Source organism: Lathamus discolor, chromosome Z, assembly GCF_037157495.1.
Source record: "Lathamus discolor isolate bLatDis1 chromosome Z, bLatDis1.hap1, whole genome shotgun sequence".
Taxonomy (NCBI): Eukaryota; Metazoa; Chordata; class Aves; order Psittaciformes; family Psittacidae; genus Lathamus; species Lathamus discolor.
The window spans coordinates 30,358,605-30,376,939 of NC_088909.1; the positions used below are offsets into that span (position 1 = coordinate 30,358,605).

Consider the following 18,335-nt stretch of genomic DNA (forward strand, 5'->3'; position numbering starts at 1 on the left):
GCAGTGCCATGTCACATAACCAGTAATTATAATAATGAATATAATCTAATGAACATATAAGTCCATAGGGTAATGCTCATGGTCCCATTCCAGCAAGGACAATGGAAATGGTAACAAACTGAGCATGCTTTTGCTTTCTCTGCTGCTACGTCACACACAGTGTCCCTCCACCACCTCCACCAGGATGGTGGCTCTTGCACCCTGCTCACTCATAAAAGTTCAGTTTAACGTAATATAATGACACGCCTAAAACCTGCCAAGCTAGTTTCTCCAAGTGCTGTCAGTGGACAACCATAGCTTCCTGTCTCCCCATACCCACCTTCTGCCTCACTGTCACTCCATTCTTTCCTTTAGGAGTCTTTCAAAGCTACAAACAGCCTGTGAGGGCTTTGTTAAGGTGGTTTCTATCTTATCTAAGACATAACAAATATTTTCTGTGTAACAGAAGTACATATTAATTTGTGTCTGCCCATAACTATCTGTAATTATATATGCATAACTATATACCTATAGATGTAATTTAATATAAACTAAACACAAAATTTAATAAACAGCACAGTCAGCAAGTAAGGCAAGTTTTCCAGTGTAGATGAACTTCTGTCTTGGCTTTAGATAACTGCTGCACATGGACCTACCTCTGAGTTCACATCTAAAGCTACTCAAAGCACGTGCATTCAATTACTTGTAACTGCACTCACAGTCTTAGGTTAAGCTAGAATTACTAGATGTAAGACTAGATGTCAAACTAAATGTAAAATTACCTTACTAGATGTACAATTTTGTGGCAAAGATAATAAGGGGTTTTTATTCCATCAAAAAGTGTAAAGATAAAACAAAGATCATACCTTCCACTATAAATTAAGGCATCAAAATGCATTTTCTTTGCGTCATTATTTAGCTCTCTGTCACCTTCACTGCAGAAATTGAATGAATGAAGGTTAAACTGAATTTTTTACTTTGAAAGGAATCTAGCAGGAAAATAACAAAAGTATCAGTAGTAGCAATCTCCCCAGACTTCACAAAAACAACAGAAAAAGAATTATAGATTATGATTTCATCTGTTAGTATCGCACATACATCACTAGAACGTGCAAAGAAAACACTACTATAAAATCCAGGATAAGCATAAAAGGAAGACAAGTTGCCAGTAAAAAATTACCAAACCATAAAATGGTTGGTAATACATTGGCCTATAAAAGAATGTCACTCATGCATGGCACCTTTTATGCTTGCCAAACAGACTCTTAGCAACTGTAATCATTAATTACTACTAATTCTGAGAAAATTGGCAGAATCTGTTCCAAGATGCTATTTATGCATAGTTTCTAAAGGGTCGATAAATCATTAATGTACAGTATGGACATGACTATTGACTGTTATATTTTGCAGGTGTTTGTAAATGCAGTATTTGTAGTATGGCTGCTGTCATAATTATAGTCCAACCTGCTGGACATTAACAGACTTTGTACAAAAGAGCACTTACTGCTATTTAGTAAACCTTAACCATACTTATGAAAGTTAAGTTTTAATCCAAAATTGAATTTAACATAAAACCAAACATGATGTAAACAAATGACTGATCCAAAGGCCACGAAGGACGAGGGTATCTACAGTCATCATCTGAGCAGTGGGTCAATAGCAGCTTAGCATAGTAAGAAACACTGAGCTCAAACTTGTGAGCTTTCCCTCTCATCACTGTGCTCCCCTGGGTCTGCATTTCTGTTGACACTATTAACTTACTCTTTGCTCCAAAGCAGATGTGCTTTATGTCCCTTTGGGATTATCTGTGTCGTATCATATAGCAGATGCATTTCAAATGGCAGCCCAAAAATCCAGCACTTGTGTTTTCAGGATGCATTGACCTCCTTTTTTTTTTTTTTTTTTGTAAAGAGAATAAATAAAGGTCCTTACATTTTCTCAGTATTTCTGCATTGTGCTAAAAGGAAGGTTTCACTTTCCATGAAAAGACTGGGATTTTATGTTCTTCGTAGGTCATTCAAATACAGATTTTATCCACTTTGCCAGTGAAAGCATCCCATAGGATGTGATATGGATATAATTTCACTGTTTAAGAGCAGAGAATACAGTAATCTTACACGCTGCTTTTTTCTGGAATTATTTTTGCCCTGTTGCATTCTTGGGGTCAGCAATGAAGACAGCAGCAGAAGCATAGGTCTATGGAATTAAATTCTAATCCTCTGGCTCAGCACTGCTAGCAATGAGATTACTCAGTGGAATAGAATGAAGTATCCTACAAAACACATTTAAACTGCAAGACTTTTTCACCCCCAAAGTCTTTGCGTACTGACATGACGACTGATTCCTCTTTCTTATTAAAAAAAACCCAAAAAATGACTGAACCATTTAACACCTACTTAAACACCTTTTTGAAAAGCTGCACTATACAGCATAACTTAGTTTTTATGTGTATAAAGCCAGTAAAGACAATCTTTTGATTCACTAGATGGCTCAATCCATACAAGTCACACACAGAAATCACATTCTTGGCAGAAAGCTATAATCATGACCCCAGGATTTATTTCTTTTTTATTTTTTGCATTGTTTGTATTGGTACTGTGCAAGGAGAAATTTCCAGGCAATTTTGGTATCACCTAGTGTTAAGCACTGCATTATTTTCTCCAGTCCAGTCCATGCTTGGCATTTTAGCTGTTAAAAGTCCTTTTCACAAACTAAGACAAGCCATGCCAGCAAAGTGGCTAAACAGATTATGCTAATGCTCTTTGCCAATAGAAAGGAGGGTGGCGATCTGAAGCAGTCCCAAAAGAGATGTTTCCAGAAAGAGGAGGGTCTTTATTTAGACTATGCTGAAAATCCTTCATCCCACAGCTCCTTCTGCTCTCCACTGTTACAGGGATTTAATGAACTAGGAGCACTGAATTTGGCTTCCATTTAAAAAATACAAGCCATGTGAAAAATATAGTACTTGTGGCCATGCAGACTAAGAGCCGGGCAGTAATGTGAATTAATAAACTAAGCATAAACCCGAAATGTATGAGCCATTAAATTTGCTTCCCATTTAGCAAGTGTGCTGGCTCTACACAAGCCATCTATCTTCCCATGGCTTTTATTCCAGCCATCTATAAAACAGTGGTGATAATATCCATCTCAGAAAGATACTCTGAAGATGATTGATAGGCTGGGAATTCAGGCTGCTGCAGAGCAGACATGACCACTTACAGGCCAGCTGAACTATAAGGAAAGTCATTAAAAAGTAATGTATTTTCAGTTTTTCATATATTACAACAATCTACTGTGGTAATTTTCATGAGAAGAAAATGACCATGAATGCTTTGAAATATCTTTATAATATATGAACTCAAATTTTATATTACCTTAGTGAAATTATGCCTTTCTGAAGTTTTTCTGTATTTTCTGTGTTTTCAAATTTCTACAAATGCACTAGATAAGATCCATGTTCTTCTAAAAATATATTTTCTGAGCGGCAAAATGATCAAAGTTTTTGTTACTTTAATTATTTCTAAAATTTTGTTAGGGCTACCTTAGACATACTTTCTCAGCTGGTTTTCAAATCTCCTAAAGGGAAGTGGGACAGTTACATTGGTTTTTCAAGGAAATGCGATAACAACTTCAGCACACACAGCTAGATCTTGGATAAATTACTCTTTAGACTATTTATTCACTGATTCTTAAGAAAAACTATAAGGGGTCCAAGAATCTTTTCATGACTCCATGGCATCACTACATCCTATACTACTGTAACGTTTGTGGACATAGGATATCTACACTGTACTTATTTGTAAAGCAAACCTCCTGTTGAAATGTGGATACAAATGATTAATTTCTGCTTTTGCAGAAATTTTTGCATTGTTTGTATTGGTACTGTGCAAGGAGAAATTTCCAGGCAATTTTGGTATCACCTAGTGTTAAGCACTGCATTATCTTCTCCAGTCCATGCTTGGCATTTTAGCTGTTACAAGTCCTTTTCACAAATTAAGACAAGCCATGCCAGCAAAGTGGCTAAACAGTTTATGCTAATGCTCTTTGCCAATAGAAAGGAGGGTGGCGATCTGAAGCAGTCCCAAAAGAGATGTTTCCAGGAAGAGGAGGGTCTTTATTTAGACTATGCTGAAAATCCTTCATCCCACAGCTCCTTCTGCTCTCCACTGTTACAGGGATTTAATGAACTAGGAGCACTGAATTTGGCTTCCATTTAAAAAATACAAGCCATGTGAAAAATACAGTACTTGTGGCCATTTCTCAGTGAAAAATTAAAAAAAAAAGGTTTTGCGATAGGCAAAGAAATGTTGGAATAGGTGCTAGAGGACTGTCGTGGTTTAAACCCAACCACAAACCTCTTTTACTCACTCCCCCCCTTCTTGCCCTCCCCCTGCTTCTGGAGGGACGGAGAGGAGAATCAAAAAGAATGCAACTCCCACGGGTTGAGATAAGAACAGTTTAGTAACTAAGGTATAACACAAATCACTACTGCTACCACCAATAATAATAATGCTAAAGGAAATAACAAGAGGAAAGAATACAACACCTCAACACCAGCCGACCAATAACTCACCCCACTCCCCCCAGCCGAGCACCGACCGATACCTCATCCAACCCTGTAGTCCCTCTACCCCTTCCGGGTCCCTCTAAGTTACATCCTGGGCATGACGTGCTGTGGTATGGAGTACCTCTTTGGCTAGTTTGGGTCAGGTGTCCTGTCTCTGCTTCCTCCCGGCCTCCCCTCCTCCCCGGCAGAGCATGAGGCTCAGAAAGTCCTTGGCCAGACCAAACATTCGAGCAGCAACTGAAAACATCGGCGTTATCACCACTGTTCCAAGGCCAAAAGATCAAAACACAGCACTGTCCTAGCTCCTAAGAAGGAGAAGAATGACTGCTGCTGCTCAACCCAGGACAAGGACTTTCTGTTTTCAAGGTATGCAATGCCTTTATTTATAACCTACACAGAAGGGGACAAAGGAGCAGGTGTGTAAGGACTAAATTACAGAAGAATTTCAATGATAGAACTGTATTCCTGCCATAGGAAGAAAGGAAGAAGCTTCACTCCTTGTTGCAAAGCGCTCTACAGCACTAACCTTCAGTGTGGGTTTAGAGTATAGAAACAATCTTTATTCCTCCTTGACCCAGCTCAAAGGTACCTCATGTACTCGAGGTTTATTTCAACTTATTCCCATTTTCTCTCCTCCTCCCACCATGCAGCACTTTGAATAGCACAGTGCACTGCCAGTGATGATTTGCAGGGACAAACATTTAAATGTCCAACCTGCTCACCTTCCTGCTGACCACATATCATAGAATCATATGCTGGTTTAGGATGGAAAGGACATTGAAGCTCACACAGTTCCAACCCTCGGCCATGGGCAGGGACACCTTCCACTAGACCAGGTTGCTCCAAGCCCCGTCCAACCCGGCCTTGAACACTGACAGGGATGGGGCAGCCACAGCTTCTCTGGGCACCCTGTGCCAGGGCCTCACCACCCTCACAGGGAAGAACTTCCGCCTGAACGTCTAGAAAAGCTTGTTGCCTGCCTGTCATGCTGGCCTGTTGTCTAACTGCCTGCTTGTACTCGGTGTCTATTTCATCTCTCACATTGAATTTTATAGGTAAGTTAGGGCACAGAACATCTTTTCGTTCTCTGTATACTATTCAACACAATGGAAGTGTGGCTCTTTCATGAACTACATTCCAGAGAACTACAGTTAATATACAATCATAGTTTCTGAATCTATGTAATTGCTAGGCATTAGCATTTACTGAGAAACAAGCTTAACAGGTACCAAGCTAAAGGAGGTGGTCCTAACCTGAGCTTATCTCTCAAGACTTTATCATGTCTATCAGCTTAAGATGTTCATCAATAAAAAATACTGTAATAAGGACAAAGCACTCTTTATCAGTAAAGGCCAACCTGAAAGTAAGTAGTTCCTAAGATGACTTTTAGTTATTTTCACTTTTCTTATGTGTTGTTTTTTTGTTGGTTTTATAGAACACAAAGACATTTCTATTTAATAAAACATTACAGTATAAAGAACTTTAATACCGAAATGTTATACTAGCTGAAAGTAATGAGAAAGCAGGAACCTCATAGGTATCTGGTGATGCATCCTCTGGAATCACATTTCTCTCTTTACTGACCCCATAAAAAGGCTTTTGAAACCAGTGTACTAATTTAGGTGCATAGAGGTGGGGAGGGTGACTAAACCTGTCTTGTTCACTGATGAAAATGAAATGACAGAACTGGAAATAGACCTATCAGCACACATTCCCTTTATGAAGTAAAAATTCCTGTCACATAGGTTGGCCTATTCAGCTAATAATAGGTGGTTACACAAAAGCTAGTGTGAAAATAACCAAGCTTTGCAAGAAAGCAGCAGTCTTCATGGTGAGAATCACTGTTTTCCTGCCATCTTTTAGAAGTCAGGAATGAGAGAAAGGTCCTCCAAGAGCTGCTCTGCTCCACACAGAAAGGAATCACTCTGCCTGTTAAAAGGCCATTTTTCTTTTCCCTGGAACTCAAAAGATTAATCCTAGGGTGTGCTAGGGCATAATGAATACTTAACTTTCCAAATCCTCTACTGGGTGTGAAGGCTGCCTGAGCATATCTTAAGGTAAGTGTTAACAATTTTCAGCCTGCTTCCCTGTTACACATTTGTTGAAGCACAACCATAGCCTTCTGAAGTCTCCAGTAGGCCATGTGTTTTATTCACACACACTCACACAAAGAAAATACGATGATACAGCTACCAAAACTAAGTCTTCTTTCAAATTTTCTTACTTTTTACGAAGGCATGTAGAGACAGGACAAGGGGGAACAGTTTTAACTTGACTGAGGGGACTCTAAGATGAGATCTCAGGAAGAAGTATTTCCCTGTAAGGGTGGGTTTATGGTTCTATTCACCCTCCTTTAAGAAGATTTAAAAAGAACAAATTAAAAATATCAGTGTGGTTCCCCGTTTTGCTATTGAGGATATAGTATGTCTTTACCACTACAACTTTTCATGAATGTTACAACAGCAAAACATCTGAAGATTTAAACAAATAATGAGCTGACAATACGAGCAGATTTGGTGCTTTTTTAAAAAACAATTGAACTTTGTTGACACAAAGGCAACAGAGCAACACTTGACATTTGTCTCAAAATAGAGAAAACATAATTTAGCAATTTTTATCCAAATGTGGTTAGCTCCAGCTTCACATTTGCTCAACTCTTTCCAGACGCAAGTAATGCGCAGTCCTCACATGCATTAGAAGGCTTCTTGAGAGAGTTGCTATTAAGTGTTTACATTCAGATCTCACATTTAACTGTCGACATGCTCTGTTTGACATATACTGCTGGAGAAAAAAAATCTGCCACAAAAATTCAGTACAAAAAACATTGTCAACATTACACTTAAATACTTTCAAACAAACTGACTTTGCAATGAATTTACAACAGTACAGTTAACTTGTTCCTTAAATTCATGTTACTTTGGTTAACAGAAGGAAATACTCAAAATGTCTTTAGTATTATGAGATCACAGCCACACTCTGCATTTCTCAGCAGGTTAACTATTTAAGCTTACCCATACAAATTGCAGGTGGTGGAACACTGTGCTAGTAAATGTAGTCACAGTGAACTGAACTTTGAAAGTGATGCTCAATGCCTTCTGCATGCCCTCACATCACCTTGCCTCCTGAGCAGAACCAAGGTTTTGGAACTCAGAATTTGTTCCAAGCTAGGGCCAACTCTGAAAAAGGACTGAAGTCTGTAAAAAATGCCTACTGAGTGACAGGATACATTATTTAGTATGCGCCATGACACAAGTGTGATTGTACAGCTGATTATCAAGGCCAGTACGCACAGACAGTAGTGGATTGATGACATATGAATTACTCTTGGGCTTCTGAGACAAGATTTTCAAATCCCTGATCAACAATAATGCTCTTTTTCCTACTCTTATTATACATAGAATTAATATTTTGCATCAGTAGGCTCAGAAATGTCCACAGGATCCCAAATAATGCATTGCCAGTTCACAGCCGCATTTGTGTTGCTGTGGGGTGCAAAATTAGCATTGCATTTCCTTCCTTCAAGCCTGTATCATACTGTAATTTGTATTTTTCCTGAGAAAGCAATACACACCATTCTCAGTTATATATTACTCACTTGGCAACTTACAGCAGAAATTGTTTCACCATTAGTATCTTACTGCGTAACTCTGCATCTAGTGTGGTCAGATCTCATACAATTCCTATCAAGTCATTCCACAGACTAAAAATCATCCATGTCATTATGTAAGATACATCAGTTCTCCCTAATTTGTGTAATCAAAAGGTATATTCACATTTTTTCTGTTATGGTTATAATGAAAATTCAATGTAGTATTGAGATGCAATATTACTAATTTAGTTTTATTTTTCACATTTTATTTTTATTGTGTTTTTCCCTTTAGTCTTAATCCCCCAATTTTGTTGTCGCACTGTATCAAATACCTCCATGAGAGATTTGATGTATTTCCTTTATCTGGATTAGCAGATAATGCCTTGAACTAGTATGCCTAACTTCACTACAACCAAATTAGATTTCATCTTTCTTCTAAATATCTGATCTTTAATTGTAAAACTGTTGTCTAAATAACAGACTTCCAGTTGACAAAATCAAAATATGGTTCGTATAGAAGATACAACTGAACCTATGTAGTGGCCAGAAAGGTTTTGCTGTATAGGTGACTCCCAGCTTTATTTCAAGGATTATTTGCTTACTGTATTCCAGAATATTTTTGAATAAAAAGGAAACTATATTTTAATCACTGTTTCAAGGAGTCATTGTTTATTTTGGCAAACTACTCCCACTTTAGTGCTAATATGACCTGAGAGTCCTCAACAACACTTCTTTATAAGAAAGCCCTTTAAAAAAAATCCACCCAACAGTTTCTTTTAGGATAACTCTGTTCTAGGTTGGACACTTCTATTCATTATTCCCTAGGCTAGCAAAATTATTATCAATTGTACTTAAAGAATTGCTCTGTCCTCACTGGAAAATACGCATTTGCAGTTTATGTGCCTGTAGATTAGTACAAGAATTATTTATTTTTTTTAAAGCACTGTAGGAAAAAGCTGCCAAAGATTGATCTCACTGATGGTTTCAAGATGATCTTAACTTTGTCTTGCCCACAGTACAAGAGAATTTCACTATACGAGAAAACTTATTAGGTGCTCTGTTTTTTTTTTTTTATTGTTTGGAACTCCTTTTTAACTTACACTGGTTGCTGTATAACATTTCTACCTACATGAGAGAAGTTCCTTCATGCATTATTCTATAATGACCATATTCCCAGTCTTGTACACATTTTTCATACCCCTTCCTGTCCTCTTTTCTTATCAATTCAACAAGTCATCCTATAAATTAAGGCTGTATGATGGTCCTTTAATTCATATTCCTTCAACAATTATCAACTGGATGACATTCCAAAAATCTACACAATTTCCAACAATGGTACCTGTTTAAAATGTATTACATGTCAAGGATAAAGTAAGATACAAAGAGGGACTTTAAGTTGTGTATCATACTTCAGAAAAAAATCAGTGAGGGCAGTTTTTGCTGAATTCTTGTTATTTCAGTATTGCTTCAGAATGAAAGCTTATCTTGGTTTCTGTGAAACCCACATTCATTAATATGCTAAGTAATAATGAAACTATGAGAGATAATAGCAGTAATACCATTCACTGTTTTTGAAGTAGTTGCTTGGAGGCTACTGAAGCTGTATGTAAAGTAAGAGAATGATTTTTAATTTTTTGAATACAAGTTTTGCAAGCCCCCAAACGACTCATCTGTAGTTGTTATGAAGGAGAAAATATCCTTCTTATTCTGGTGAAACATCAGGCTTGTACAACATACAGGGTTCTTGTGCACGAAATGTGTGGGTGGAGGAAAAAGGAATGGTTCTTTTCCTAGAGGCTATTACAACTTCACATGCATTTATTTCCTAGAAACATTCAGTTCAGCATTCATAACATAATGTTGAGCAAGAAGACATACATGCACAGAGACCGCATCGTAGTACTGAAACATGAGAAACCGAATCCCCTGCTCTGAAGTAATTCTTAAAGACGGCTAATATTTTACATAAACTTTCTTGCCTATATAATTTCCAAGTCTTTGGGTTTTATCATGAGCTCTGTGGTACTTCATGCTTTCCTAAAAACTCGTTCAGGTCATTCAGTCCACTAAGAGGGTCAGCCCACTGATCATGTCAGTATTGATTTGTCTAGCTGAACTTTAAAACCCCAAAACAATAGAGATCCCAAAACTCTCGTGGCAACTGTTGCAGTTCTGTACTACTGAATTATTATCTCCTCCTGAATTACTTTTCCTAATCAGAGAACCACAGACTGGTTTGGGTTGGAAGGGACCTTAAAGCTCATCCAGTTCCAAGCTCCTGCCATGGGCAGGGACACCTTCCACTAGATCAGATTGCTCCAAGCCCCATACAAACTGGCCTTGAAGACTGCCAGGGATGAAGCAGCCACAGCTTCACTGGCAACCTCATAGTCTCACCATCCTCATATTGAAGAAATTCTTCCTAATATCAAATCTAAACCTACCCTTTATTTTAAAGCCATAATGTCCAATCAGAATCTCCCACACCACAGATTTGTGGCTATGCACCCTTGGTATTACCTGGCACTACCAAGAGAGTACAGGGGAAGGGAATGACATCACCATCATTTAAACTACTTTTCAAACATTAGCATGCTGCTATTACATTTTCCATTAATGTCCTCTTCACCTGACTAAATAAACTTAGCTCCTTGATCCATTTTTCACAGGACATGTGCTCCAGGTTTCCAACAACCATGGCATCTCTCCCTTGGACCATCACTAGCTTCTCAACATACCTCATGAAATGGAAACTCCAAAACTGAATGGATTATTCAATGTGTGGCTTCAGTCCTGAGTAAACAGGCATGATAACTCAATCCACTGACCAAATTCCTCCTAGTGCAGCCTGGTATGTGCTTTATCTGTGTCCTGGGTTCAGCAGCAGCAGTCATTTTTCTCCTTCTTAGTAGCTGGTGCAGTGCTGTGTTTTTGACTTTCAGCCTGGGAACAGCACTGATAACACCAATGTTTTTAGCTGTTGCTAAGTAATGTTTACTCTGACCAAGGACTTTGTGAGTCTCATGCTCTGCCAGGGAGGAGAGGAAGCTGGGAAGAAGCAGAGACAGGACACCTGACCCAAACTAGCTGAAGGGGTATTCCATACCATAGCACATCATGCCCAGTATATAAACTGGGGGCAGTTACCTGGAAGGCCCAGACCGCTGCTCGGGTTGGGCTGGGAATCATTTGGCAGGTGGTGAGCGGCTGTATTCTCTCCTGTTGTTATTTCCCTTACCATTATTATCATTGGTGGCAGCAGTAGTGGGTTTGTGTCATACCTTAGCTACTGGGCTGTTCTTATCTCAACCCATGGGAGTTACATTCTTTCAGATCTCCTCCCCTTCCCTCCGGGAGCAGGGGGAGGAATAAGGAAGGGAGTGAGCGAGCGGCTGCTTAGTTCTGAGTTACCGGCTGGGCTTAAACCACAACAACCTGATTTCCAAGATGAGTTCCACTTTCCCTAGTTACTGTCAGCCACAAATTTTCCTGTGTTCTTAAAAGTTGAGAGTAATCTTATCTTTTACCTTGCCTCCATGCTTATCCTCAGTCGCCATGATATTCAAAAGCAGGCTTACAACTACACGGCCAGATCTTTCAGCACTTTTGGATGAATCCCTTTCAGTCCCATGTACTTTGCTTTTAGGGTAATGTACAAATTCTTTGAGCTGTGTTTAACTGTGTTTGGTTTATGCACTGAGCTGACAGAAGAGTGTTTGCTGTTGCCTCTACTATTTTGACATGTACAAGCTTATGTACTTTTGTTGCTATTCTGCCTGTAGTTCACCTTAGCCTGCAACACTATGATGACTTCATTTTCTTTTGCTGGGCTTATCTACAGTGTAGAATCACACCTCTGCAAAATCTTTAGGCAGCCTTTTGCAGTTCGCCACATTTACTCACATCTCATGTCTGCCTAGTACTTGACTTGTTCTTGTGTGGCTTCAATCATCAGAATTGCTGTATGGTATCATCTAGTCCATCTCTGACTCATTAGGAGGAGACACTTTAGGAGATGTCATAAGAAACAGGAAGTGAACCTATTTATAGCACTCACCTTTTCAGTGTCTATGTCCCAGGGTTAAACAGTATGTTCTAGGAAAAAGCACATCTTTCATTTGCAACTGGTACTTGCATGATCTTTATAAACTGTATGCTTTTGTTTATCTTTACTGCACTAATATAATATGCTTACAAAATGCATGGTTTGGGTCTCTTCTTGCTTTCTCAATATGCTGTATTTTTTAACCTCTTTTTTTCTTCTAAAACTCTGGCATATTGATTTCTCTTGCTATACTAATTTTCTGTTCCTCCATAAACATGGTATTCCTCATTATAATGTGGTTCATTTGGGTGCTTTTTTTGCCACTGTATCTCCTAATATTCTTCTGCATTTTATCTCCTTGGCTAGTTCTTGCTCCTTTTCTAGTTTGCCTTTGCTATTTTAATTGATTTTGGTGAATTATGTCTACTCCAGCCAATGCCAGGTTTTGACATGCTTCTGTTCACTCACTTTCTGTACATCCATATTTCTTGTTAAAGGAACTATGGGCTTTTCAAACATTTCCCCTAATGCTCCTGAATCTTCTCAGCCTGTAATCTACTACAAATATGTTGTCATTAAAATTCATAATATTAGGCATATCAGCCATTTTGCACAGTTTGGGAAACGAACAGTCCACTCTTTCTTCCTGATGCATCATGTGTTTCTTGGGAAGATTTATTTTACATGTAATACATGTAATAAAATACCACCTGTCATTATGTGGGCATGAGTCATCCTGGTGTGCTCAAATACCCTTATCTGCATCAGACAAAACCACCACACAAGATCTTTCTGAACAATGTCCTTAATAATAGGCTACCTCCCAGTTTTTATTTACTTTTCTCCTATTTAAAGTTGCTGAAAAACGAAGTTTTGATATTCTTGACTGGTAATGTTTCGGTATTTCATAAGAGCAAGGCTTTGATTCAAAATTACTTATTAAAAAAGTTAACTGATTTATTGCTGGGGCTAGGGTGTGGTGGGGCACAAGGTAAAGGAAACCAGAATAGCAGTAACTATAGGGTATCTAGTACCTTGTAGTTTTCAGCCTAAATGATAAGATGGAGGGTTGGGGTGTGCAGTGCAGTTTGCTGGAAATATAGCTGAAGAATAATCAAGATTATATTAAGCAAGTCAGCTCCAGGGAAGACCCTGAGATGGGTCTGAAGCCTCATCCCAACCCCTCTGCAAACACCTGGAAGAGATCTACCCACTGCCCTGAACTTTGGATACATTGAACTGCAAATATGCCACCGATGACGTTAACTATACAAACCAGAAATACCCCCCTCACTGCACGAAAAACACAGCAATTGTTTCAGATGAGTACGGCATATGCACAACAGCTTGTGAAATCCTCACCTCTAGAGGGAAGTACATAAGACAGCAGGTTATTCTTTCACTCCTGACCCCAGCAAACGTCTCGTGAATAAATTTATAAAGGCAATCACACGTGAAAAAAAAAAAAAAGAAAGAAAAAGAGGTGAATGTTCCCTTCAGTTTTGAAGTGAAAACATAAGGAGCCTAGGCATTTCACGTAGAATCACAGAGTGGTTTGAGTTGGAAGGGACCTTACAGCTCATCCAGTTTCAAACCCCTGCCACAGGTAGGGACAACTTCCACGAAACCAGGTTGCTCCAAGCCCTGTCCAACCTGGCCTTGAACACTGCCAGGGATGGGGCAGCCACAGCTTCTCTGGGCAACCTGTGCCAGGGCCTCACCACCCTCACAGGAAAGAACTTCTGCCTAAGAGCTTATGTCAATCTCCCCTCTGTCAGGTTAAAGCCATTCCCCCTTGTCCTGTCATTACATGTCCTTGAGAGCTTTGGGCATGCTTCTGCAACACAGATGTTGCCTGGGTAGGAGAATCAAGAGCATGCTGCCAGGGAACCCAAAATATCCACTATCCCAAACATAATTCTCCTTTTCTTTTTATGCTTTCATAAATTTAGTTTTTATTTTGTAAATCATCTACTGTCCCCCAGTACAGCACTTTGCATGTTTATTCCTGAAGTTACAGGAAAAGGCTTGCTTTCCCCTCCATTCACTAGAATAGCTTGTTCTATAAACCCATCTATGATGGGAACTGTTTCCCACAGGAAGTGCTCAGAAACAATTTGTCCTTAGTAGATGATTTCTCTATCAAGTTCATTTCCTAGGAAATGTATGTCATAAGGCTGAGCAACCAAACTGAATAACATGCAGTGTCATTCCAATCTCCTAAACTGAATCCATTTGGATATCCAGCACATTTTAAGACATTATGTTCTGCTTCATTACACAGTCTTTATCTCCTGAGCAGCGGGGAAGCAGGTTTCTCATAAACTATTTCATGTTCTCTTCTGCTGTTGGGGAAGACCTCTTAATGAACACCAAACTGCTTTCCAGCTGAAACAGGGCATGTTGTATAATAGAAGTACCCACCAACAAATGCTAAAACCACCTTTTATTGCAGAAAACCAGCCTCATTGTAAAAAACACTATCAATTCTGAGAGCTGATAAAGACCTAATGTGTAGAATGAGATGCCAACAGCACGTACTAAGATATCTAGATCCTCTCAAATCATTATTAAAATCTGTTATCCACTGCTAAGTCCCATTTTCCTATCCCAAACAGCCGAGCTGAGATTAAAGCTTCAAAGGACACTGGAGATGGTTATCTGTGTCATGGATGAACCTGACTCTGCATGCTGAGATTTTCTCTAAAGAAGACAATTTGCTGCATCCGATTATCTAACCAAAATTGTAGATTAAGGAACTTTACTGACTCTACACCTTGTTCCATCCCTGTTTTCCATTGCATGCTGCAATCTAGTTGCCTGAATCATACATATTTTTTTTTCTGTTTCCTGATTAGATAAATGGTAACATTATAGCAGGAGAACAATATATGTGGGGTGGTTATTTAAAATGTGGGGGTGTTCCAGGAAATCTTTTTTAAACTTGTTTTATTGTAGAGATTTACAAAACACTGAAGACAATCACTTACTAAAACAAACAAATATAAAACCTGTAGTCCTGTGAAAAAGCTAGTCTTTATTTTTATTTTTTTTTTAACTGTTCTCAGCGTATCCAACACAAAAAAAAGGTATCTTTTCCTTTTAAATATTTGGTACCTTTACAGTTCAAAAAATAATTTCCAATATATAGTAGTAAATACTCGATACTGTCTAATAGTTCCTATGTAGATGGGTTCTATCTGATTGCATTTCATGTCTGAAAAATCCAGCAAAGAATAAAAGATGGGTTTAAAACATGAAGTCTGAAGTTCCTGACCTCCTCACTGCTGGAAGGAAAAGTTTTTATTTATTATTGCTTGAGTTGTAGCTCCAGACTCCATGTTTTAATTTAAAATATTATCCAGGAAGAGAGTAAATATTTAAAAGTTTTTTTTACATCTTTTCAATAGAGGAAAGTTTATTTTATATTTGAGGTTTTACAGATTCTCTAGGGTTAGGAGTAACAAAAATAACATTTCTCATTTTGATGTGGCACATTGATATTGATGTAATTTGAATGCAGATGCTGCAGTATTTTCTGCAGTCCTATTGATATCTACAGTTATTCCCCAGATATTACCATCTATTACTGATAGGTTTGGGAAGAAATCAAATGAATTGATCTCAGTACAAAAGAGATGACATCCAGTAGTGGAGCAGTTGCTTGTGTCCGAAGAGAGTTAAAGGAAGAATTATGGATGATTTGGCATCACCACCAGTATGCTCCATGAATGGTATTGCACATCAATGACAACAACACAAGGCAAGCTGGCCAGTGGAGGGTGAGGCTTAATTTTTCATTTCCTAGCTTCTCATAAGATTTCAAACAAAGTTTCTGAATATATATTTTCCAGATTTCTGATGGAGGTGGGGATGCAACTGGGGACATGCCTCTGAAAGATTGGAAATGCACTTAACAATAGAGATTAATTGACCTTTGTGCACAGCCTGCTTCAACATACAGCCTACAGAAGAGTATAGCTCTTGATATTGAAAGTTATTTATGTCAGGTCCTTGAGTACAAGAAAAGTATACACGAAAATATGTATTCTTTTCTTTATGCAACCTGCTCTAGTAGAAGGTGCCCCTGCCCATGCCAGAAGGTTAGAATTAGATGAGCTTTAAGGTCCCTTTCAAAACCATCCTGTGATTTTTTCAGTTGCATGAAATCATGGTAGAAATATTTCTGAAATTATAATTAATACCCCCCCCAAAAAAAAAGTTCCAGCAGATGCACAGAAGAGTTATATACTACCTCTGCAAGTCTTACTGGCCTTTAACTTTTTTATGGGCAAGCAATGTTGATAAGAGACCAGTCAAAAATCAAATAACCAATAAAAGAAAAAAAACCCAAAACAACAAAATTCCTAAAGTTTAAAGATTTTAGAGTGCATGAATGGATATAAAACTACAGAGAAAGCTTTGAATTTAACCAACTGAAAAACTTCACACAGATTGAGAAATATTTCTGTTATAATCTCACTTTTAATGGAATCATGGAATACCTTGGGTTGGAAGGGACCTTAAAGCTCATCTAGCTCCAACCCCCTGCCACAGACAGGGACACCTTCCATTAGACCAGATTGCTCCAAGCCCTGTCCAACCTGGCCTTGAACACTGACAGGGATGGGGCAGCCAGAACTTTTACCTGGATCGTTACGAAATCGTAACTTTGGAGTTATTCAGCGGTGTGGTGTGTCTCTAAGAGCAGTCATGACTTACACATTTTTCTAGGAATTCTATTTTATCTGTATTTTCATATTACCTGCCATCATTCTGGACCACTAGTGCAATAAATCCCCACAAACCTTGTGGGCCTGATATTTTATTCAGTTGACTTTCAACACCCTGTTTTACTTCTTGATAGTATTACATTAATTGGTGTCTTGAAACTGGCAACATCAATTAAAACAACAATAATTATATGGCTTTGAACTTCACTTGGATTTCAACCTATATATAGCAGACTAATAGAAAGTCTCTCCTGGCAGTTCCACAGAAGGGTCAACATTCTGGACAAGAATGATAATTTTCACAGAGTATCCACATCTTTCTTCTATAAATATGCACTGGCAATAAAGCAGTTTTATTTTAAAGCAAGTATCCATGCATACTGCAGTACTCTAACACTGTTTTACCTCTGCCAGAAAATCTCAACTATAATGAATTACCCTTTGAAAACATTTATATAAGGGATGGATCTATGTAACACAAACCCAGACCAGATTGTAATAATAATTCCTTTCAGGGAGATATTAAGGAAGTAGATATATATATATATATATGTGTGTGTGTGTGTGTGTGTATACACATGTATGTAAACAAATATCACCACACATTTGTGCTTTGTATCAGTGAATTAGGCTTCACTATAAGGCTGCAGTAGTTGCAGTTGTAGTGCTAGAACTCCCATGGTGATTTGTAGGCACTCTGAGATTTTGCAGGGGGAGAGGAAAGGGAGGTGATGTGCTTTGGTACTACTGCCAGTCCTGCAGAGCTGTAGCAGCCTCACTGCAAAGAAGTAATTCTATGTCTATGGTGTAGACCATTAATAGAGTAAATCTATTCACCTAACTTCACAGAAAAAAACCAAAACATAAATCATAACTAATTTGAGCCAATATATACAGAATAGTTAAATAACATATACTGAATAATCAAATGTATTACAAGGAGAATAAGAGACATTTTTTTCTCAGTTTAAAAAAAAATTAAATAATAATCTGCTTTGTGAAAATTTGAATTACTTTTTCTTTTATTCAGTAATTTTTTTATTTTATTGGAAAATAATACATGGTATCACAGATACTTCTATTATAAACATGGCAGAGGAATTTGTACATCATAGATTTGGATATATATTTTTTAAATTTCTCTTAATTTCCCTGCTTTCAGACATCATTTTCCAATCCATGATATAGTAACCTGCATTCTGTAAACAATTCTGCAGTGCACAGTGTAGCATTGAATGCAGTGTAATGTAGCACTGAGTCCAGTGGAAGCACTTACATGTGTAAAATTCTGCAAAGGTCTATTTAATTTTATAACTAAATAATCAACATCCAGTTGTCTGTATTTCATTTTTTCAATGAAAACATATTTTTTTATTCTTTTTTAATGCTTTACCAATAGGCATGTTGCATGAGAAAAGCTAA

The 18,335-nt window shown here is 38.1% G+C and overlaps 1 protein-coding gene across 1 annotated transcript in view; it reads right to left on the minus strand.

Moving 5' to 3' along the window:
• The window catches only part of ADGRV1 (adhesion G protein-coupled receptor V1), a 273,612-nt gene that overhangs the window by 21,780 nt on the left and 233,497 nt on the right, over nucleotides 1-18,335 (minus strand). The window lies entirely within an intron of this gene.